Source organism: Lissotriton vulgaris, chromosome 3_1, assembly GCF_964263255.1.
Source record: "Lissotriton vulgaris chromosome 3_1, aLisVul1.2, whole genome shotgun sequence".
In the NCBI taxonomy this organism is placed as follows: Eukaryota; Metazoa; Chordata; class Amphibia; order Caudata; family Salamandridae; genus Lissotriton; species Lissotriton vulgaris.
In genome coordinates, this window is record NC_141689.1 from 1,652,116,322 (window position 1) to 1,652,140,279 (window position 23,958).

Sequence of the window (23,958 nt, forward strand, 5' to 3'; positions counted from 1 at the left end):
TATGATTGCGGGTTGATAAGGGTGTTTTGATCTTAGGAAGTCGATGACACAATTTCTGATGGTGTAGCATTAGTTGCTGATTGATCGTTCTGAAAAGGTTTTACTGTAGGCAAGCTAAGATACTGTTGGCACTAAACATAATTGGATTATTTCCACCCTGAACTTTTCTGTCAGCAACTCTTATCCTTTGTACAGATATTTGCTGAGTTAATGAGAAGAAACTCTGATATGCCAACCATAATGGAATCCATACAGGAAGTCGTAATAGAGGCAGAAGTAGTCACCTTTCCTGAATTTCTCACAAAAATGGTCAACAATAGTATTTTAAAATGATTGAGCTGAGGTCAAACTGCTCCAATTTTCTCTCGGTTCCATGCATTGATTTATGAAGCTTGTGGAAACTTTTACCTCATCTTCCTGCATTATAAACACTGGTGCCTTGTGCACATCTCCAATAAAAAACAATTGTCCTGTGACTTAAGGTACATTTTTGTGAAGAGTCAGAGCTGATCATGTCCAGATTTGTCTGTGACCTTGTTCTAGAGAATGGGATTAATCACATTCAGGCTGCTAAGGGAAGTTGAAACATGAAGATAAAAGCAACAGGGGTCAAAGCTCGTTATACCTGGTTGGATGACTCTTACCAAAGAAAAGGTACATTTAGACAGTGTAAGTAACTTACCTCTACCAGAAAAAGACTCAGCCCTTGTCCTCCTTCCCTTCACTTACTCAATGTGGGTCCAGATAAAGTTGAATTTGTTGAAATCTGTCTACAACTCCTTGACTCTTTCTGATGTATCAGGCTGAACTCAATGGTCAGCACTCAACAACCCCTCAACCAAGACACCGCTAGAGACCACCACCGTTTACTTGAAATTCAAATTTCATGAATAAACTTCTAATTACACAAGAAGCAGTGGGGATGTTCACAGAATGTTCAAGTTAATCCTGAAATGTGTGTGTGTGTGTGCTTATATTTTTAGTATATGAAAATGCATAAATGTTGAGGAAAATGTTGAGGAAGTTAATACAATGGATGGGGAGCAAACACTGAATAACATGAGGGCACCACAGTGCACTTGAAAATGTATAAGACCAACAAGTCTTGTCATTAGCTTTAAATGATTTTCTACTTTACTAAATGTCCAACTTTACTTTGAAATTTGCCAGCATTCCCAATTATTCAATCCTCACCATTCTAGGTTGAAAGACTGGTTGATTGATATAAAGTTTCAGCATATCACCATGTTCACATTCACAATCCTAACTATGCCCATTATACGCTCTTCTGCAGTTAGATGGCTTGTATTTACTTACTTTGAAATTATATCACATTAATCCATCTGATTAATTATTTAATTGCTTGCAGAGGTATTAGTGAGGAAACTGTATTTATTTTACATGCTTAAACTAAGTTGCAACAAACAATGTGATCTCTTTGTGAATGAGTGGTGTATTAGAAAACTATATTTAACCCTATTTGTCTGGTTTTCTTCAGGGCTACGGGATTGTGCAGGTCTTTTGTAGAGGAGTCTTCATCCTTTTTATCATTAGTTAGGCAAGATAGTGGGATGAAAAGTAGTGTTATATTCCCCAGAAACAGCTTTCAGAATTAATAGGACAGGAATATTCTCCAATTAACAGCCAATGTTATGATCATAAATTTGAGAACGCAAATTTGATAGAAATGAAATATGAGTTGCGTATGTGTCTCTGAAATTTGTTTCTATATTCGAAAATTACAATAATAAATCATTCCCAAACAAATATTAGTTTGACGTTCCATTGTCTACTATGATATTAATAAATCTCCCTTCACAAAAATAGTTGTCTGGGCGTCATGACTGTGGTTCTTTGACAGATGGTAATTGGTTCATTTCATTAAGTATATAATGAGTCAAAGATTTGCAGTCGAAAGCATTATTCACAGAAAACAACATTTTGCAAGAGAAGCGAATTGGAAGTCTAACTGGAATGCAGGGACTAATAACCTATCATTGTTCTTTGGGCCCCGGCTCGAAACCATGACTAGTTTACTATTCAATACCTTGGGATAAAGGGACAGATTTATCAAGGCATTGTGCACAGCAGATTACTCAAATTGGTTCAAAGCCTTGATAACTAATTACTTTCCAATGCAAAACATTTTTACACTAGTAAGTTATCTAAAAGCGACACAAATATTACTTTGCAATACTCTGCATTAGTGTGTGTCAAAAGAAATTGCACGGGTGGTACCTGGGTGTTCCGAAACTACCATTGATGGTTCTCATTGCAAACCCCTACCTACTAACAGTTTCAGACAGGGCTTTGCAGCAAAAAATATGGGGGCAGATTTACAATAATTGGCGCATCCCTGCATATCAGCAGGGATGCGCCAATTATTTTGTGTGACGTTAGAAACCCCTTGCGCCACCATGGATGCGCTGCATTTGCAATGTTGCGCACCGTGGAGCAAGGATAGACAGATGCGTGACGCATCTGTCAGCGTATAGGTGACGCAGTGCTGGAGTTGTGTCGCAAGCATGACGCATCTCCAACACTGCTCAGGGTGGCCTATACTTGTTGTGCTGCGTCACTCTAACGCCTTCTACAAGCAGGCATAAGGTTTTGACGCAACTGGGTCGTAAAAGGTACTCTGTGAAATCTTGAAGATTTCACTGCATCACTTTTACAGGGCTTCTTTGCGACGGAACGCCCACCCTGCATACATTATACCTGACGCAGGTATAATGTAGCACAGGGCTTTACAACGTGATGCATCTTACTAGATGCGTCACGTTGTAAATATGTTGCATAGTGGTGCATTGTTTACGATGCCACTGCGTCACAGAAGATGCAACGGTGTTGTAAAGATGTCCATAGGGGCTTGTAAATCTGCCCCATGGTAGGGACGGGGCAAATAAGAGAAATGGTTATTTTTCTCCATACTTTTCAAACTACCAAGTGAGAAAATTTTGAACATATGTCTGCGCATTGTGTTTCGTATTGGAGGGGCACCCATCTATTACAAAACCTATGCAGATATCACATAAACAGTAGCATAGCTAGACCTTTTGCGGTCATAAGAGCAGGGGGTGCTTGCGATCATATCCTGCGTTTGACGCTCCGTGTGGCCGTATGTAAGAGCCGGAGGGAGGCCGCTGCCACAAAAACTCGTGCCTACTGGTCTTGATCACCTCCCCCACCCCGCCCTTCCCTTGCTACGCCACCGAACACAGACAGTGCAAAGGTGTGTGCATGTCGCTATGCAGCCTATTATTGCACCAGTTCTTGGAAAGAGAGTAGCAGCATCATAAATCAGTAGATATGGATCTGTCCTGCCCTCTTCCTCCCACACAGCAAGCAACTTTGGGTTGCGCCATTTTGCTTGAAATATTAGCAAATTTGCTCCAAAATGTTTTCATACTTCTGTTCGGTCTTTCATTTGTTTTTGAAAACATTTGCAATTAGAAGTGTTACAAACAATAGGTTTTACTTGATTTAGTCCACTGAATGTATCATCCTTGTAACCCTGGAAAGCTGAGATTGCTGTGTTAGAATTCTGGGGCCTTATTTATGAAGGACTTGCGCCGCCGGTGCGTCACTTTTAAAATGGGAAAAAGTGACGCACCAGTGGCGGAAGTCCTTCATAAATAAGGCCCTTAGCTCTTAATTTTCTTGTCACAAATAGCTTTCAACAGTTAGTGTTTCATTCACTGGTTTAGTTTAAGGGCTGATCAGTGGTTACTTTAAGCAGGTGGTTTCAGGTGCTCGACACCGGCGCTTAATTTTCACCACTGCCACTCATGACAGTGCGCCACATGGCATGTGTCTGATTTTGGGTTAAGCACAACAACAGTTGTTTAATAATTGAATATACATTAGAAATTACTAATTTCTGCTGTGCAAGCCATTATGGTTTTGGGTGACCTGGAGTAGTCTGAATTGTCACACTTATAAGAGTGTGATGGTTAGCAGTTGTGTTGGTATTGTCATTAGCAGTACTGATAGGAGCAATGCGTGGTTCAAGCTCAGTGCCCTCCTGACAAGGGCCCTGCCGCTTATTTATTTTTACAAATTAAGCACTGGGGCTAATCTTAATTAGCAGAATTTCTAGCCTTTATAAATGTTTCCATAGATTATGACTGTTTCATAATGTTTGCAACCCTGAAGTATGTTCTCGCTTTTTCACAAAGCCATTAATAAAAGATTCTCTGATTGACTGGGAACACAAATACATCCTAAACTAAACACCCTTGCATTTTTCATTCAAACTTTGCTGCGACTGTCATCCTTGACATAATAGCCACACGTTGTGTTAGCCATTGCAATTTCTTATTTTAAACACCTATGTTGTTTGTTCCAGTCAATTGTTGCCATGGGTCTAAGTGGCAGGAAGTCATTCAACCTGTCTTTCGTCTGACAACATGGAAACTTGTATATTGTTCTAGTTTCCGGGGCCCATACAGGTAAGAGGGGTAGAGACAGGTGGGGTGAGGGGGGGTGGGGGGGGGGGTATTTCGATGGATGACCACAAGCAAAAATTTAATATTTATTTAGTTTTCCCTCGTCAGTCGAAATCCTCCCCCACCCAAACCCACCACGTCACCGCTCTTACCTGCACGGGCCACAGCTTTGTTCTGGTCTTCACTGCTCTTTAATGACTAGTTACATAATTAAAGCTTCTGTCATCATTCTTTGACCTAACAATTCCTTTCACTTATGTACTTATCCTGATTTGGATATCTTCAATTCACTAGAACAACACAGCCAGCAAGTTACCGAATGTGGCATATGTAAACAAAACATGTACCCCACAAGGAGCTTCAGAGAAGAACATTTTGACCCGCAGTGTGGGTGGGAGAGGAAAAAGCATAACCCATAGTTATACTTTATGGGGAAGGCAATCATTTTTAACCAAATGGCCCAAAAAAATGTTGGTAAATTCCCACAGCTCGTTTTGTACCGCTGTTCCTTAAGGCACTATAACTATCACTGTCCTTCAGTCTTGTACGAATATTGTTCTAAACTCGAGGCATTGTGATAACATAAAAAATATATAATAATGACCTCTTTCACATGATATCCTGAAGGTGCTGTGTTGAAGGAAAATGTATCTACTGGTGAAGTTTGATGCCTGTAAACATGAATTGAACGCTGTACCCTTGGTCGTGAAATCTTGCACTTGTTCAAACCTGACACATTCATACGGTGCACCTCTTGCCTGACCTCAAGACCATCAAAATGCTCACATTTCCTACTGTGATAAAAATGAAGTTCATGAACCTCTGTTTGCTTTCTGGGCTTCTTGCTGTCTAAGGTCAGGACTACCAAAGGTAATCATGAATGTTGCTGATAAAGGTGCCTATTTATTAAAAAGTAATGCAGTATAGCACAGCAAGTCACCTTACAGGGAGGTGTTACAGGGAATGGGCAGGAATGGGCCATATTTAACACATATGTATGCAAAGATGGCAACTGGCGAGGAGCACAAGGAGTGAGTGCCGCTGGCTAGGGATCAAAAGTGCCTAAAATAACCCTGATAGCCTCGTCCCATCAGGGCACAGGAAGAAAGAACTAGAACTGCTAAGGAACTCATCGCACATTTACAGAAAGACGCAACAACAACACTGAATGGACACTTACCTGTGTCAAGGTTGGATGGGCACAGCACTCGTGCGTGGTCGAAGCCTTTGAACCAGCTGAGGAAAACCCCGTTTGCGCCATAATCAAGGCATATCTCACCGGTGGGTGATTGCAGGAGATCAATGCTGCAGGTACCCGGGTTTGGAGGTGTAGTCCCGCCCTTAGCCCTGGCTCTCTGGCATCGACTGAGGCTGATCACAGGCCCTCTGGAGATCACTGCTGCAGGGACTACGACTGCTCAGGTATTGTCCATCACTCCCTCCTTCCCTCTCTTGCGCGCCCCCGGGAGGCGAGGTACACGGCTGGATGCTCCAGGCCAGGAGATCAGCTGGGAGGCTTTCATGACCCTTCCTATTTGCCCGCATCCTCGCCGGGATAGAAGTTAGATTACTGGTCCCCTGTAGGCTGCTGTAACAATCCGCCGTGGAGGAGCTATTGAAAGGCTGATTGCCATTTAAAAACGGACGTGTTTGTGCACGCTGATCACACGCTGCCGAGCACTTCAATCACACGCTGCTGAGAACCTGGTGCTGATGTGTGTTCTGAGGAGCCTGACTTTGATTGACTTGGAGGCCTCCCCTCATATCTGCACATATTTGTTTATTTGTGTTGACATTAGCTTCTCATTTGCGCTGACTTTTGCTCTCCAGGTAGGCAATGCAGGGTCCCAATTTTGTGTGTGGGTCCTGGAAGCATCCTCAGTTCCCTCCCTCAAAATGGCAGTCATTTCACTTAAACTGAGGAAAGACTACTAACCTCACTACAATATGGAGAAAAAAAACATAGGACGACCTTCCAAGGTACATCACAAAACAGAAAAGAAGGACCAACATATTGCTCATATCAATGCAGTGAAAGTGACATAGGACTACGACCTAGGCACATCTTCAAAACAGAAAAGAAAGACCAACCACTGCACGTTGCTCTATAAAAAGGGACAGAGGACTACATCCCAAAGAGGTAGATACAGCGAAATAGTGATAGGACTATACCCAAGTCCATCACCGGATAAAAAAGTAGCCATTTTTTCTCTACTTCTCTCATCCCCCCTGGACTCCTCCTACAGTCTCCCTCTGCCAATTAGATTTCCCCGAAGCCTACATTTTCAGCCCCGTAATTATCCCTTCCCAACCTTTTTCTCCCTACCTACTATCTGCCTATTCAAGAACTAACTGTTGAATAAAAACTCTCTCACCTCCTTGTACTCATTTGTGGGGGCCCCTTCCCCGCTAGGACATACTTTCAGAATGGAGATCAGGCCTGAACCCTTATGATACAATGCATGCACTATCAACTATCCGCCTAACATCCCCAAAAATGCAGACAAAAAAACCAAACATTTCTTATTCAAAGGCAGACCCGATACACTATTCTCTGACTTCTTAATCTGTACAAACAAGGGTAATATAGTTAATGACCTCATCTTCTATACCAGAAAACTAACATGCTGGAGGGATGTAATATATTCCAAGCTTCGTACATCTGGCACTAGGAAAACACCTCATGGTCTCAAATTAACGACATTGCCCTTGGTCACCTTCAACGCTAATGCCACTTTTACCCTCTACAACAATGGTATCATCCTTATCCAAGCCTCTAATGCCAATTTATCCATAATGGCCAACATCTTCCCTAAGCTCAAGGAGGTGATCTTGGCTAAATCCAATGACGCCTATCCACACCCTTTCACCACTCTTGACTTAACTTGCCCTCTCCCCTCCACAGCCGGGTGGTCCACACTCCCCCTAAATCATCCTCCCCTTGTATGATCGTGGAACCTTTTAAACTCCTGCCAGACTGCAGGAGAGACTACTGGCTCCCTCCTCTCGCCATTCACCAGTCCGAAACAGGTTAACTCTCAAACACTGAGTCCCCCTCTCACCCATTTGCCATTGCACTCATCGAAAGTTCCCCCGTCACGCATCCCTCTTTCTACGTCACCTGCTAGGTCGGTGTCCGGGCAATTGTCCTCTACGGAACGTGTTCAGCTAATCCCACTCAATCCTAACTTACAGGACAATAGCCCTTCTACCCTCTTACTCTCACAAACCCCTCTATCCATACATCATGGAGCACCGCAAGTCCTCAATGACTGATTTCTCCCTCAGGAACCTCACCTTACTGCCTTAGAATTCTCAAATTCGTGCGAACTTGCGAATTTTTTTATTTTGCCTTGTTCGCGGGTTTTTTTTCAGTGCGGCTACTGCAAACTTACCTATGCGGTCAGTTTTGGGCACGGCCATCTTGTTCGCGGGAGGAAAACAACTCAGCAAACTCAGAATCAAGGTAAGTCAACGCAGCGCGCGTGAGATTGTATTTTTAAAGCGCGTACAAATAAAAAAAATTGCAAACTTGCGGATTGTTTGGCAATTTTGCGCGATTAGCGGATTGCGTAATTGCCAAAAAATCCGCAAATTGCGTGAGCGAAACGAATTTTTAGCCCATGCTTAATCATCACCAAAAATCACAGCATCACATTGGACACCATTACTCCGTGAGATTGGTCTGATCATCAATGCATTTTCTTTTTTAACAACACGGAAATCTCCCAGATAAAGTCTCAACCAACAAAATAGAAGATTTGGAAAACGGGCCTCAGAAATATCAATACAGCAGATCTAGCAACCCACTGTATATCTGCCCTCTCTCCACAAGTTGACATGACTGAGGCACATGCACTCACTAACTTCTACAACTCTACTATCACTAGCATCATGCCCCAACTAAAATTTCCAAACAGTGGTTCAACGACAACTTAAACACAGAGCGCCGCAACCTAAGGGCAATATAACGATCCTGAAAATCAAATCCATCTTATGACCAATTAATAATCCTTAGAATGGTAAGGAGTTCCTATAACAAACAAATCAAGAACGCAAAGGCCTTCTACTTTAGGTCCCAACTTAATCAAGCCGCTAATCACCCCAAGAAACTTTTTGAGCTGGTGAAACAACAATCAGTCAGCACACCAAACCGCTCAGTCTCTGGAGTCAGTCCACCTTTATGCAATGAACTGGCTGCCTTCTTTGTGGAGAAATCCAGACTTATCAATATAGATCTTGACTTCAGGAGGACACTATTGCTATCTGAGAAAATCGAACCGACTAGTCTGAACACCAAGAACAATGCCTCATGGAGCGCCTTTACTTCCCTCAGTGATAGAGACACTATCAAGATTCTTCAGAGAATCAATCCATCTAATCATTTCAAAGACCCATTACCACCGTCCATTTTCAAAGAACTGAAGGAGGTTGTCACCCCATCTGGACAAAGTTTGCCAATGCGTCTCTCTCACAAGGTACGATCCCGGATTGCCTTAAAGCTGCACAGGTAACACCTATCCTAAAAAAGCCTACAGCAGAAAGTACGACTTTAACAACTTTTGCCCTATCTCTAACATCCCCACCCTAGCCAAAACTCCTAGAAAAATGTGTCCAATCTCAACTCTGAGCCCACATTGAGAATTTCCACCTCCTGGACCAACACCAATCTGCCTTCTGGATTGGGCACAGCACCGAATCGGCTCTCACTCACGATATGGATGACATTTTAAAAATGCCTGACCAAAATGAATCCTGCCTCCTTATCCTCCTTGACCTTTCCTCAGCATTTGACACTGTTAATCACAACAACCTCCTATCCATTTTGAAGCACAGGATGGGCCTTTCTGGTGCGGTGCTGCAATGGTTCTCGTCCTTCCTCCACCACCGATCCCAAAGAATTAAGGCGATCCACTCTCCCTCCCAGCCATCACCAGTATCCATGGGGGTCCCCCAAGGGTCTGCCCTATCCCCATACTCCTTATTCTGTTCTTGGAACCCTTAGCTAATCCACTAAATTCCATGGACATTCTCTTCCATATGTATGCAGATGATACACAACTCTATCTGAAAGTCTCCTCCCGAATAACCTCATATCACTCAACTCTACCCTAATAAATACTCAAAACTGGTTAACTGAGAACCACCCTTTGCTGAACACCTGCAAAACAGAATTCTCTCTCATTTCTCCCCCGAATCACATTCCCAAAATAGACCTTTGGATGAACCACCTCAAAGCCTTCAACTGCTTCTGCCTCATTGTTGACTCAGCCAAATCTACCGGACTCACCCTAGACAAGCATCTGAATATGAAAAATCATATCAGCAATGTGTGCAAGGGAGCTAATCACCCAATGAGGATACTCAGGAATCTAAAACCTTTCCTCCCACAAAAGGACTTCAAGCAAGTAGTCCAAGTGCTTGTTTTGCCTAGGCTAGACTATGGCAGTGCTTTTCTCTGTGGCCTCCCCAAATATACCTTGCCCCACTAAGGACTTCTCTGAAAGCGGGGGTCAGATTGGTCATGGTTACCAAAAGAAACAAGCACATCTTCCCAGTCTTAAAATCCCTAAATCTGTTGCCCTATGAAGCAAGAACTCAGCTAAAGATTGCATGTCTGTCTCACAAAGCCCTCCATTTCAAACCCCCCAGTTATCTAGCACAAAAGCTAGAATTATCTGGAGGGGGTAGACCTTCTAGGAGTGCTAACTCTCTCCTCCTGAAACTACAGATCTTTCGCAAAAAGACAACGTGTCAACGAGCTTTCACCGGCTCTGCGCCGAAGATCTGGAACTCTATCCCACCAGAATCTCCTCCAAGGTTTCCTTCAAATTGGAAGTAAAAAGCTTCCTCATGAACAAGTTCCTACCTTAACAGGGTCTCGGATCGTCTGCTCTAATGCTCCGGACTTACACCATAAATACTGCCTTTGGTATTATTCTGCTTTACTAGTCACTCGCTCCCCTCCCAGTTCTCTATGGTCCAATTATTATATTTCCCTTTGTTGTCCCTTTTGTTTGTAACCTTTTGTTTGATATGCATATTTGATTTGTTTGGGTTGGTATTCCTTTTGATGACTGTACTGCAACTATTACCATCCTCTCCCTCAATTTGTAAAGTGCTCTGATATCCTTTGGGATCATGTTCGAGCTATATAAAACTTTATAAATAAAAAAAGGAAACAATAAGGCACATTTCCAGCCTTTTCCCCAGCCGTGGTTCAAAATGGGCTGCCCAGCACCAACGCAGACACCATGGTGCAAGGGTTCCTGCATTGCATGCAGGATTACCTTTTCCGCAGAAAGGATCACCTTCAAAATCCATGGGAGCACCAACACAACATCCATGGAACACCTCCCTGGGGAAGAGTATCGCAACCCAGCAATTTGCGCTGCGTTGTGTTACTTCAGATTTATCAAGCCACTCAGTCCTTTCATAGCGTGATAAATATCATCTATGGGTTTGCGTTGCACATGCATCACATTGTATGGTGCAAACGTGATGCAAACCCTTGATAAATATGCCGCAAAATGTATAAAGCTGTTAAGAATACAAAGATATATGAAATAATAAAATTATTGCGAATTGATTACAATTCAAATCCTGAATTACCATATCAGATAAGAGTGCAAATCAGTTGCCTGACATGTCAAGTAAAAAATGCTATGCATTTTCTAGGAACAGTCTAAAAGCCACAGAAAAATATGAAGTGTAAAGGGAATTGTTTGGAATATTCATCACATGGACGAACAGGTACAGTATCCTTCCACACAGAAACTACAGGGAAGGGCACCATTATATGTGCTATATTTAATTGAAATCTACTTAGCAAAACCTGTGATGAGTATTGGTAGCCACTGTGATGTATGGCTATTATTATTCTATTCTATTAAAAATATTTATACAGCGCACTATCACCATCGGTTTCTTGGCGCTCTTGATAAAGATAGCGGTGATCCAGGGAAGGGGATTAATCGTATGCAGCTTGAAAGAGCAGAGTTTTTAGAAGAGTACGGAAGCTATCGTACTTAGAACAGAGACGGAGAGATAGGGGTAGGGAGTTCCAAGTAGTGGGAGCCAGAACAGAGAAGCTCAGGCCTCCGTGCCTTTTTCTTTTAAATCTGGGGACCTCGAGAAGATTCAAAGATGCTGAGCGCAGAGCTCTGGCAGGAATATGACGGGACAAGGCTGATGAAATGAACTTAGGGGCTGCGTCTTCTAGGGCCTTAAAGGTGGTACATGCCAGTTTAAAAATACACCGTTTTGAGACAGGGAGCCAATGTAGACTGCGGAGTAGGGGGGTGACGTGCTGGTGTCTGGGCTGGCAGAAAATCAAGCGGGCAGCTTGGTTCTGCACCAACTGAAGTCGATGAAGGTGACATGCGGGAATTCCTGCGTACAAGATGTTGGCGTAGTCAAGCCTGGAGGTGATGAGGGCAATGACTACTTGGGTCAGGGCTTCTTTGTTCAGAAACCTATTGATCTTGCGAATTCGCCTGAGATGGAAGAAGCAGGCAGAAGTTACCGCGTTGATGTGGGGTCTCATAGAGAGATCTTGGGAGATGGTCACCCCCAGGCTTTTGACAGAGCTCACGGGAGTTGGTGCCGTCCCCAGAGATGTAGGCCAAAAGGAGGCGTTCCATGGGTGATTGGGGCCACCCACCAAGACGAGCTCAGTCTTGGTGGGGTTTAACTTTAAGTGACTGTGGTACATCCACTCAGCTATGGTTAGCATAGTGGACTGGAAGTTAGTGCAGGAGGAGGGGAGGGAATCGACAGGGAAAATTAACTGCAGATCATCAGCATAATTGTAAATTGTGACCGGGAAGTTGCGGAGAGTGGCAAGCAGTGGTTGGAGATATAAATTAAAAAGAAGAGGGGATAGTGCCGAGCCTTGTGGGACACCACAGTGAAGGGGAGAATAGGGCGCAGAGAAGGTGGAAAGGTGGACGGACTGTGAGCGCTGGTGGAGGAAGGATTTAAGCCAGTCAAGGGCCACTCCTTGGATACCGGCGTTGGAGACACGGTCGATCAAGATGGTGTGATCGACCGTGTCGAATGCCGCAGAGAGATCCAATAGGACAAGGGCTTGAGCGATGTTCTTGTCAGCTCCTTTCCTGAGGGTGTCCTTGACTGCCACTATGACCGCCTCAGTGGAATGGAGGGGTCTAAATCCAGCTTGTTGAGGGTCTAGAAACAGTGATTGTTCTATGAAGGAGCTCAGACAGCGGGTCACATAAGTTTCCAGAATCTTGCCTAAATAGGGGAGGAGGGAAATAGGTCTATAATTGCTGAGTATGGTAGGGTCTGCATTAGGTTTCTTCAGAATAGGTAAAACGGCAGCTTGCTTGAAAGAAGATGGGACCACTCCGGTAGCAAGAGAGTTATTAAGTAATGCTAGCGGGGGGCCTGGGCAAGCAAGAAAGGCTCCTTTGAGGACCTGCGGGGGGCAGCAGTCATTGGGGGATCCCGAACTTACTTTGTGAAGAAGTGATGAGAATTCTTGTAGAGAGATCGGTGGGAATGTAGTCAAGGTGCTAGTGTTGGGGGGAGGCAGAGGGGGAGGCGTAGGAGATGCAGGGGTAGGGATGTTATGTTTTATGGTTATTATTTTTTCTGTAAAATAAGAATTAAGTGAATCGCATAAAGCTTGTGACGGCTGAGGTTGGGGAGTGACTCGATCTGGGAGGGAGAGCTCATTTACAATTGAGAAGATATCTTTTGTTTTATTATTTGAATTCAGAATTTTTTGTGAGAAGTAAGCTGTCTTGGCTTCCAGAATAGATTTTTTATAAGTTTTTAAGGACTCAGTGTATATGAGTTTAAGTTGAGGATCGTAGTGGCGACGCCAACGGCGCTCAGTTTGCCGCAGGGCGAGTTTGTCTGCTTTAAGTTGGTCCGTATACCAGCGTTGGGCATCGTGGGGGCGCATTGTTTTGATTGTTTTCAGGGGGGCAGCTTTATCGCTGGCCCGGCGTAACCATTCATTGAGTTCCTCAGCCTGATTCTCTACTGAGGATAGCGGCAATGGTGCCGAGGATGCCAGTGAGGTGTGGAAGTCGGGAAAGTTAGCCCTTTTCCAATTGCGAGCCATCTTGTTCTTGGTGCGAGTGGAAGGACACGAGGTGTGAAGATGAAGGTGAAAGGAGATGAAATGGTGGTCGGACCAAGAGCATGGGAAGACTTAGGGGGGTGAAATGTCGAGATTGGATGTCCAGACTTGGTCTAGCGTGTGACCTTTCAGATGGGTGGGGGAGTGAATATGTTGTGAAAGGTTCATGCTTTTGAGAAGTTCAGTGAATTCCACTGATAAGTGGCTTTCATGGACATCCGCTGGCCAATAGTTGAAGTCGCCGATTACGATAATATTGGCATGGTTGATAGTCAGTTGAGCGATAGCGTCGCTGAAGAGTTTGGGGAAGAGAGGCATAGGATCAGGGGGTCTATAGACAATGACACAGACAAAAGATGATTATGGGGAGGTGAATTGTAGGGCCAGGTGTTCTGTTTTAGGGATGGGAGCCATCGTGATCTCCGAGAAAGTGTGGATAGAGCGAATGATAGCCGCCACTCCGCCTCCGGTCTTTCCAGCAGGCCGGTTGGCGTGCATGATATAATATCCCGTGGGGATAGCAGCTAGAATATCGGGGGCGGAATCTTCGGTGAGCCATGTCTCTGCTAAGAGGAGGATATCGATAGAGCTTTGGTGCAGTAATTGAAAAATTTCAAGCTGGTGTCGAATGAGGGAGCGGGTGTTGAGGTAATAGATCGATAGAGAGGTGGTGGGCTGAGGAGCAGGGGGGGTGGGGTCGTGCGAACCAACCGTTGGTGAGAGGTCAGAAGGAACGAGGATGCCACATGTCAGGGCCGCCTTGGCGGCTCGGGCGGGAATGGGGCCATCGTGATTGAAGCTCCTTAGGTCAGCAGGGGTATAAGAAAGAAACTCGGCATTACGACGGGGCCCTGGGCCTGGTCGGCCTCGGATGGGCGCAGACGGGCTTGACTTGTGCGCGACTTCGGCGCGAAGTCGGCGCTCCCGCTGCGCTCGTCCGCTGCGCGTCCTCCATGCCGCCATAAATACTGAAGGGGAGGGAGCACTAGACCGCTAACCTGCAAGGATTCAGTGCAGGGCGGAATGCCACTGTGTGTTATGAGGGTTGCTTGTCACATTTGTCAAGATGGGGGGGGGGGGCAGATTTAGGTTGCGATAAACTCACCTAAAAGGACCACTCTTGGTACTGGGGCCTTCCCGTTACAGTTGTTTTCTATTGTACTGACATCTTCCTTTTATTTGAACTCCATATTCCCCACAAGCCTAAAAGATGTGTACATTATGTATGTAAGACGCATGTACAGTTTACCATCTAGTACCTTTAATATTTGCCTCTCAACTATTACATCGTGATTCCTATACTTCATTATTAACGGCATAACGCAAACCATAGTAGTAACACACAGTAAAAGAGTTTTTTGCAAACAATGGATGGAATGGAGACCTCATGGTCGATAAACCTAAAAAAAAACATGTTTTTAAGGCACTGTGTTGCTTTTGTGTCACAAAAGATAATGACATAACTTCCTATAATGTGTATGGAGCTTCCCTACTTAGGAGTACAAAGGATGCTTGGTATTTAAGCTATTATGTTTGACCCTCAAATGAGTAATTCCAGGGAAAGGTCTCGAATAGGGACTTGGATACCTTTCAAAAACTCAAAATATGGCTATTAGCTAGATTTGCAGTAATCCAAAATTCGCCAGCTATGTGACTCAGAAACAGTGATCAGTAGTTCCCTCTTTCCGGTTATGAGATGTGCTGTCTGCAACTCATGCATTTACTGGAAGGAATTCAGAATTAAAAGTGTGGGCTTTAGACAGACCAATCATTTAATAACAGGCACAAAGCTGTGCATTGTGATGCACGAATATTTATGACTCAGACCCAAATTTTTAAAAGTAAGGGGCTGATGATCTACCTACTTTTTCACGAGGGACAAGTCGAGAAAAATATATGCTGAATTGATTTGTACATTGGCTATTGTAAACTACTAAGGGGCATATTATCAAGGCCCGCGATAAAATTATCGCCGCTTTAGTGTCCGTTTTCGGGTGAAAAGCGGGGATAATTTTATCAGCAAGGACACGCTAGCGCCTGTTTCTATGCCTCTGCGTCCGTTTACTCAACCCCCAGCTTTGCATCGTTAATGATATGCAAAGTGGGAGTTACTGACAGAAATAACGTGGAAAATGTCGCTAACAGACATTTCTCCAATTATCAATCTGTTTGCTAACCTGTGTAGCGACAATAAAGGTAGCGCTAACCGCGCTCATTGCAGGTTTCATTACGCCTGCTCTGAATCTTACTAAGCCATTATAGCCTATGGGGGGTGGATTATAAGAATGAGACCACCCTGCCCTATCTACAAGGATTTGCCTATCAATGTGCAGTTATCGCTGGTTTCCCAGCGATAATCGCACATTTCGCCGCTATCGCTGGATTTGATATTGCTTTGGAGATAGCAGTTGATAATATTGCACTATCTCTGCAATATAATCCAGCATTAGCCGGAAATAATTATACTCGTGCTAAGAGCGGCCAGCGATAATTATGGCTGCTGCTTGATAATATGCCCGCTAGCTCGCAAAAAAAGAGGGTTTTTTGACTCACAAACATTTCTTGAGAAAAAATAACCAAAGAATTTATCCGCTTATTTAATTTGTAAAAGTCTGGCACTCGAATACCTACGGATGTTGTATATTTATTTATTTATTTATCGACTCAACCCAAGGGTGTCAACGCACTGTATATTATAGATCTGGACGAAGTACAGTTCGACTAGAGAGATCATAAAATCAAATGTAAAACCATACAACATTGAATTGCTTCACGCAGCTTCGTAACACCTGAGGAAAGTTGTAATTTTAAGAGTATTCACAATACTTTCCAGTGTTTTATTCCACCCATTTTCACACACGATCCTAGTAGATTTGTGAAACCCATATGAGAAAACTTCCCAATATAATTAAACAACCTCTAATTTCAGGGGGATGAACGACACAGGGTTTCTCCGGAGAGAAATATGTCACCTCTGGTGAAAACGAGAGAATTCTTATGAATCTATATAAAGCAGCATTTTCTACACTGTAAAATACTACCATATATTTCCCTGGTATGGATAACTGTAAAGAAACTAAAACGTTTTATATTCTAAATTTTCTCACACATAATGTTAGGCAAAAAGCAAATGATAAGACTGCACATGTCCTCTCTGTCTATGAAAGTTATGATAAGGTCTTCTGTGATGGCTGAGATGGTTTTACGAGGGCTCCTATTGAAATGAAATGAAATGTAGTGGCAAAGCCAATAGGTCTGGGTGCACTTGTAGTACTGAGTAGGTATTAAAATGCACATTACAGTGTAGAAACGAAACAAGCAAGTGTTGGCAAATCCATCTGGTCTCACAATGCCAATGCTGTGGTAAGTGCTACTAGGTTTGCGGGTTTACCAAAGCTAGATACTTTTAAAACCCACCCGATTGGCAGACTGAACTGTGGTTACTGACTATGTTGAAGCAGGAGAGAGGTAGTGGCAGAAAAGCAGTGAGACAAGGTTGTGGATGTTGAGAAACCCAAAGGAGGGAATGCTAAGTTGAGAAAGAGAGATGCAGAGGAAGGCAGTGGTGTTACGTCGCACCAGACCCCAGCCACACTCAACTTACAATTTCAGATACCCAGAGGGAGAGAGGAGGGATGGCGTAGAGAGAGAGAGAGAAAGAAAGGTTGCAAAAATTGTGGCTTTCTATTGCCAACATTTTTTTGAGATAAAAATTTAATGTGTGATGATTTAGACACTTTTTGTATGTAAAATAGTCACTAATGCATTGCCATGCAAGCGCTTTACCGGAGCTTAAATAAAACAGCAAACAGCTATTACATTGAGATAATAGAGAAATAGTTCTATGTTTTTGGCTTGTCAAAGATGCTCGTCCCACTCCCATCAACCTCTGGTTACAGTCATTATCAAGCACAACGTTTACCCCTTGCTTAGGAAATTGTCACAAAGAATGTAGTATACGGTGGCATGACAGAAGGTATGTCACAAAGACTGTGACTGTCATTTGTATGCTGTCAGTTTTGACCCCATCACCTTTATTGTCAATACTGTCCCAATGCAGGCATATCAAAAATAATCACCACATGACCAATCTGACTGAAGGTGTCCAGTAGGATTTGAGGATCTACTGCAGGATTCAAGGATCCTGGGATTCATGGACCTACTGCGGGGTTGAGAATCCTAGGATTTGAGGAATTTATGCGGGACTCGATGATTCTGCAGCTTATCAAACCCACATTCAGGGTGTGAACAGGTACTTCATGGGCTTAAGTATAGTGATAGCTAGGGAGAGTTAGATATTAATCGGATGGATTGTGTGTCTTTTGTTGGACCCCTTTTATGTCCCCTGCATCTATGTACACGTTTTCTGTCTCTTATAACTACTGTCTCTTGGTCCTCTGCAGGGTTTTTAGGGAAATGGAGTGAGAATTTTTTTTTATTAAGTTTGACTTTATTGAAAACAGCAGGAAACAACAATTCAAAGTTTACATTGGCTATGAGAACAAGAATCGGAACAAGAGTAACTAGCTTGAAATACATTGTAGGAAAATAGATTCATAAAAATAAATATACATATAAATATACATAAATATGGACGGGCAAGATTGCAGTCGCTTGGACGGCCGAGTGAGCTGTTCTCCCACTCTCTGCTGCTGACCTGTCTTATTGCAATGTGGAACATCGCTTTCTGAAGAGAAGAGATACGGGATTTAGGAAAACATTACTAATGCTGTCTGGGGCCGGCTTGATCTGAATGATTTGGAGGTTGTGGTTCTGGTTTTGGAGCATCCCGCTCCCTTGCTACTTGGCGTCTTGCAGCTTGAGTGGTTTGGCAGCCGCTCATTCCCCGCTAGCTATACGGAAGGAGAAACGGATGGTGGAAACAGAAATAATGCCGCTGAAAGCGTCCAGTAGAGGCATCCGGGGACCAGGCTCATCAATTGTCCCAGGAAATCAGGCAAAAACACCCGCTGCTGATATCAGTCTGGAGAACAGCGAGGCTGGGAACCACCGTACAGCGTCTGAGTCAGAATCCATCGGTAAGAACAACACTGCCAGCCACGGGAAACAGACTGTACCGGCGCTGTTCAAAGCCCAGGCACTGAAGGGTAACGCAGTGCTCAGAGCCCCTGGTGGGGTGAGAGGATCCGCACAACAGAAGACACCAGAATCGAATCCTATCGCCTGTGCAGAATTGGCGGCAGCTCTTACTGAAGAGGATTGTACATTTACATTCACATTACTGCCATCTAGTGAACCCATATCTCAAGGAGCAGAACGCTCAGTGATCAGAAATATGGCTGTAGGAATGGATCCTGGTGGTACCTTGATGGACTCCCCAGCGATGGCAAAGTCCTATACAACTCCCATACAACAGATGTAATGCACTCTGGGAAATGTAGTTCCCTCAGATAAAGCTCAAAATTCAGAGGGCTCGTACACAATAAAAAAAACAGGCTTAACTACCCAGAAGGAAGGCAATGAACTCAGTGGTAGGGAGGATGACACTGTCAATAAATGTTTTTCTCTATCAGATTTATCCATCTCCTCTGAAGAAGATACCCGGGATAAGGACTGGGCCTGTGAACGGAGTGACTCTAGCAGTTTGAACTATGAGGAAGTTGAAAGTTCTCGGCTAAATTCAAAGACAGTAAAGAAATCGAAAGTGCTACCTGCCTGTCCTACTTTCACGGAGGGGTCCACTGGAACTATGCTTTGGGATTATTCTTATTCACCAGATCTGGGAGATAAGAAGAGCGCAGTAGATGGAGCAGTTTCCGGTATAACATCCACAGCCCCAGCTACTAAATGTTCCTAAGAAATTACTCTATCTACTATTTACTAGGTGATTATGGCTCACAAGAAGGGTCAAAATCCGAAAGCTCCCAAACACAAGGGGCCTGCAGGAAACTACAAAATTCTATCCGTAGGATAGCCAAGATGTGTTTGAACTTTTCCATAAAAATAGGAGAAGCAGAGACCAGGATCTCCAAACTTGAAGACGAGCTGGACTCGCAGAAATCCAAGACAGAAGTAATACAATCTGCAAGAGATGACCTGGAAAATCGTGTCAGGCGAAGCAATTTAAGAATTCTGGGCATTCCGGAGGCCCAAGAAGGCTCTGACACCCGTCAGTTCGTGATCAAGCTTTTCAAGAAGGCTTTCCCAGATCTTCCCTAGTGGGATTGGAAGACTCAAATTCAAAGGGCCCATCGCTTTCCCTTTAACCATTGCAGATCAGGGGCCCAATCTGATAATCGCCCTCGTGCCATTTTGATCTCCCTTAACAATTTTCTGGCCAGGGAATCCTTATACGATCTTGCCAGGCCAGATCGGAAAAGGGTTGGGAAAGGTTGCAACTTTTTCGTGCGCCCTGACTTCTGTCATAAGACAGTCGAACAGTGACGGATTCTTCGCCAACTAATGCCTGAATTTCAGGCAAAGGGAACCAGGATTTTTCTGCTTCATCCGGCTAAGCTAAAAGTGATTTTTCAAGGGCGAACCCAATTTTTTTTTGAGTTTTTAATCTCTATGAAGACAGGGTACATTTTGCAATTTCACTAGCCCTGAAGAACTGGTTAGGGATAACATGCCTGTTCCAAACTCTGAACTTCCTGGACCTTTGTTCTTTCATTATCATTGGAATGTCCATTGTTCTGTAGGATCCCTGTCTCCTCTTTTCTTTGTCAGATTCTTTCTTCCTCAGTTCAGTGCTCCTTTCAGATGTTCTTCATTGTTCGTGAATATATTTTGAGTACATTAAGTGTCTAGCAGCGAGAGGGGAGGGGTTTCCAACTCAGCATCACCAGGGACCGTTGGTCCCCATGCCTCATATGGTGGGGGTGTGGAGGGGTGGGAGTGGGGGCAGTAGGGAAGGGATAGGTTCAGGGTGGGGGTGGGTGGGGGCAAAGGGGGGTTGGGTGGGGGGTGCACAATTAGTCTTTCACAAATGTAGTTATGGCAAACAACATAAAATAGGCACAAAGGAAAATGTGGTCAATTTTGTCTCTGTTGAAATCCTGATCAGAAAAATCTGAGCAAAGTGTCAAGGTTTTAACAGGCTGGTTCTCACAACCTTCAAGGATGATGGATAGGATCAATTATAATCAAATCTGTTCTTTACACTGCTGTGGGCTAAACAATAGAAAGAAGAGGGATGTTTTAGCAAAACTCATTAGATATATGGATATATACATATTGTGTCTCTAGGAGACTCATGTCTCTTGGAACAACCATGCTTGGCTAAGAGAACTGAATCTCGGTCTCATTGCATGTACTTGACAAGCTACAACTATTAGGGGGTGGCTATAATGGCAAAGCAAGGCATGTTCACTACTAACCACGTGAAAGAGGATAATCTAGGTCGCTGGGCAATTGCTGAAACACTTATCAAGGCATCATTATATACTATATGTTTTTTGTATGGCTCCAACCTACATGACCCTACCATCCTAAATTTATGAGTATCGAACTTGCCTTATGGCCCTCCCCTATAGTTTCATGTGGGGATTTTAATATTCATTTGAACGCAAATTTTGATCTGTATAGTAATACCCCATATCTTGGGAGGAAGGGCAAGACATTCAAGGCTATACGCGGGTTCTATCATGAACACAGCTTGATAGATATCTGGCAAAGACAGCGTCAGACTGAGCCCGGTTATACCTTTTTTGGTGCCCCTCACAGTAAATTTGTACAACTATTTGACTCAATTATAGAAGGGACTAGCTGTGAGCTCCATCCTAGATTAATATCGGATCATAATCCACTAATAATGCAAATTCCATCTAGTGGGTCAACATAAGCTGTGGCAACATGGACCTTTGACAGGAAATTACTGTTAGACCAAGAGTATTGTAGCTATTTGACAAACTGGATGACTGAGTTTTTTTGTAGGAACAAGGATACAGCCCCCAAGCTAATTGTCTGGGATGCCTTTAATGCAGCGGTGAGCGGGGAGACCCTCTGCTTCTCCCTTCATCGACAGAAAGTGATTAAAGAGAGGATTAATAGCTAGGTTAATCAGCTTCGAGAAATAGAGGACGAGCTCATTCGAGTAATGACAGATCTGGAAAAAAGAGAGGAATGCCAACGACAGATAGCAATTGTAAGAAATAGAATACATCAATATTTCTGGGACGGACTTGCTGTTAAGTTAAGTTTATTCAATATTGAAATTTTATATATGAATTCGGTGAAAATACTGGCAGTTTGCTGGCTAAAAGACTGCAACATAAGGGTGTTTCTAATCGAATATGCAAAATTAAAGATCAAAGGGGATAGATTCATGATCGACCGGTAAAGGTGCTGGAGGTTTTTCAAGAGTTCTATAAGGTACTCTCCCCCCCCGATGAGGATGACTTAGATTCATCGGGTGAGGAATTTCTCTATAATTATATAACTTCCAAGGTTACACTAGGACAGACGGCTATGCTCTCCTCTCCAATAATTAGGGAGGAGATGGAACTTGCCATAACCTCACTGGCAGCGGGTAAGGCTGCTGGTCTCGATTCCTTGCCCATCAAATTTTATCGAACATTCAGGCAAACCCTATATGGTGAGCTTGAATCTCTATTCTTACTTGCTCAGAAGGGCCGGACCTCTGATTCTTGGCACAAAACTGCTATTTTAGTCTTCAAAAAAAAATACAAACCAGAACTTAGTGCTTCTACCTACCGCCCTATCTCTTTAATTTGTGGTGATAGTAAAATCTATGCCAAAATTATCGCGCTCAGACTTGGAAAGGTTATTGCTCCCTTGGTATCTTGGTTTCATACCTGGTCGTGATACATCAGACCGTATCAGGTGGCCAATAGCTTTATTTGATTGGGCCTAGACTTCTAAATTACCCCTGGGGATGATCCTGTTGGACGCTGAAAAGGCGTTCGACAGGGTCTCCATGGGGTTTCCTTTGGCTGATGTTAAAAAACAAGGGATTCCCGCAGGAGTTTATCACAGCCATACAAGCTCTGTATGTTTCCCCAGAGACCTGTGTCCGAATATCTGGACAAGAGTCGAGCTCCCTGTCTATCAGCAGAGGCACTCGCCAAGGGTGCTCCTTTTCCCCGCTGCTATTTTCAATATATATTGATCCCCTCCTTAGTAAATTGGATAATAATTTACAGATTAAGGCAGATATGGTCAACGGCGTGGCCTATAAAACATTAGCTTACGATGTCGCCATTTTTACGACGGATATTAGTTCCGCTCTTCCAGCAGTGTACGATTTAGCAAAGCAGTTCAGCTTAGTGTCAGGGTATAGGCTGAAGGTCTACAAAACCCAAGTCATACACTCAGACTTTTCAAAGTCTGTAGGGATCCAAATAGCCCCAGCAGCAACGTATCTGGGGTGAAGATCACATCAACCGAAGAACAGATACCGGAACTGAATATATTACCGATCATTAAAGATATTAACCAGACTTTGGAAAGATTAGATCATTTACACCTTTCGTTACACGGTCGCTGCAATGTCATTAAAATGTCCATATTCCCCAAATTTGTATATTTATTTCGGACTATTCCCCTAGAATTTCCGGCTCGATGTATTTCTAGTGCAGAAAGGGCTTGCACAAGATTCTTGTGGGGTTATCACAAAGCCAGAAGGGCAGCTAAATGGCTAATACTCCCAAGATCATGGGGTGGCTGGGGTTTACCATCCTTAATGCTATATGATTGGGCTGCACAGTTACAGCAAATGGGGATACTACTGGTTGGGGTTAAGGCGGCTGTACCCGAGTTCGCTAGACCTACTATTTTTGAAGTTCTACTTAGGGAAGATGCACGTAAATGTTTAGCTAAAACCATTGAACAAGTTATTACAAGAAAACAAAATTTTAAGTTATCCAATCTCCTTATACTGTGTGGAAGAAAATGCGGCATCGACTTGGTATATCGAATATAAATGCTTATACCCCTCTGCTGGCACATGGGCTTTTATCTTCAATTTTTCAGGATCGGATCACTATTAGTTATTGTGCTCTCGGAATTAATGCTTTGGGCACTTTTTTGTGTGATTGTCAAATCACCTAGTTTTCTAACCTACAAGAAGAATATGGGCTTCCTACTAGACACTTTTTAAAGTTTTTACAAATTAGGAGCTACTTGGTCAAAAATGTAGCACAGGGAAAAGCTCAGTTTGGGAAAATACCTTTGGTGGGAATCATAGAGAATAGATCTCGGATTGGGAGAATATATCAAACACTCATTTCCGGCTTTCCTGATGTTTTAGCTATTCAAAATGACAGGTGGGATAAGAAATTTGGACAAGAGGGTACTGATTTGGAAGCTTCTCTCGAGTTGGCCAACCAGATTCTAATAACTGGCAGCTTGAGGGCCCAGAACTACATGTCAGTATTTGATTTATATTATACCACAGGGAAAGATTCTAAATGGCAT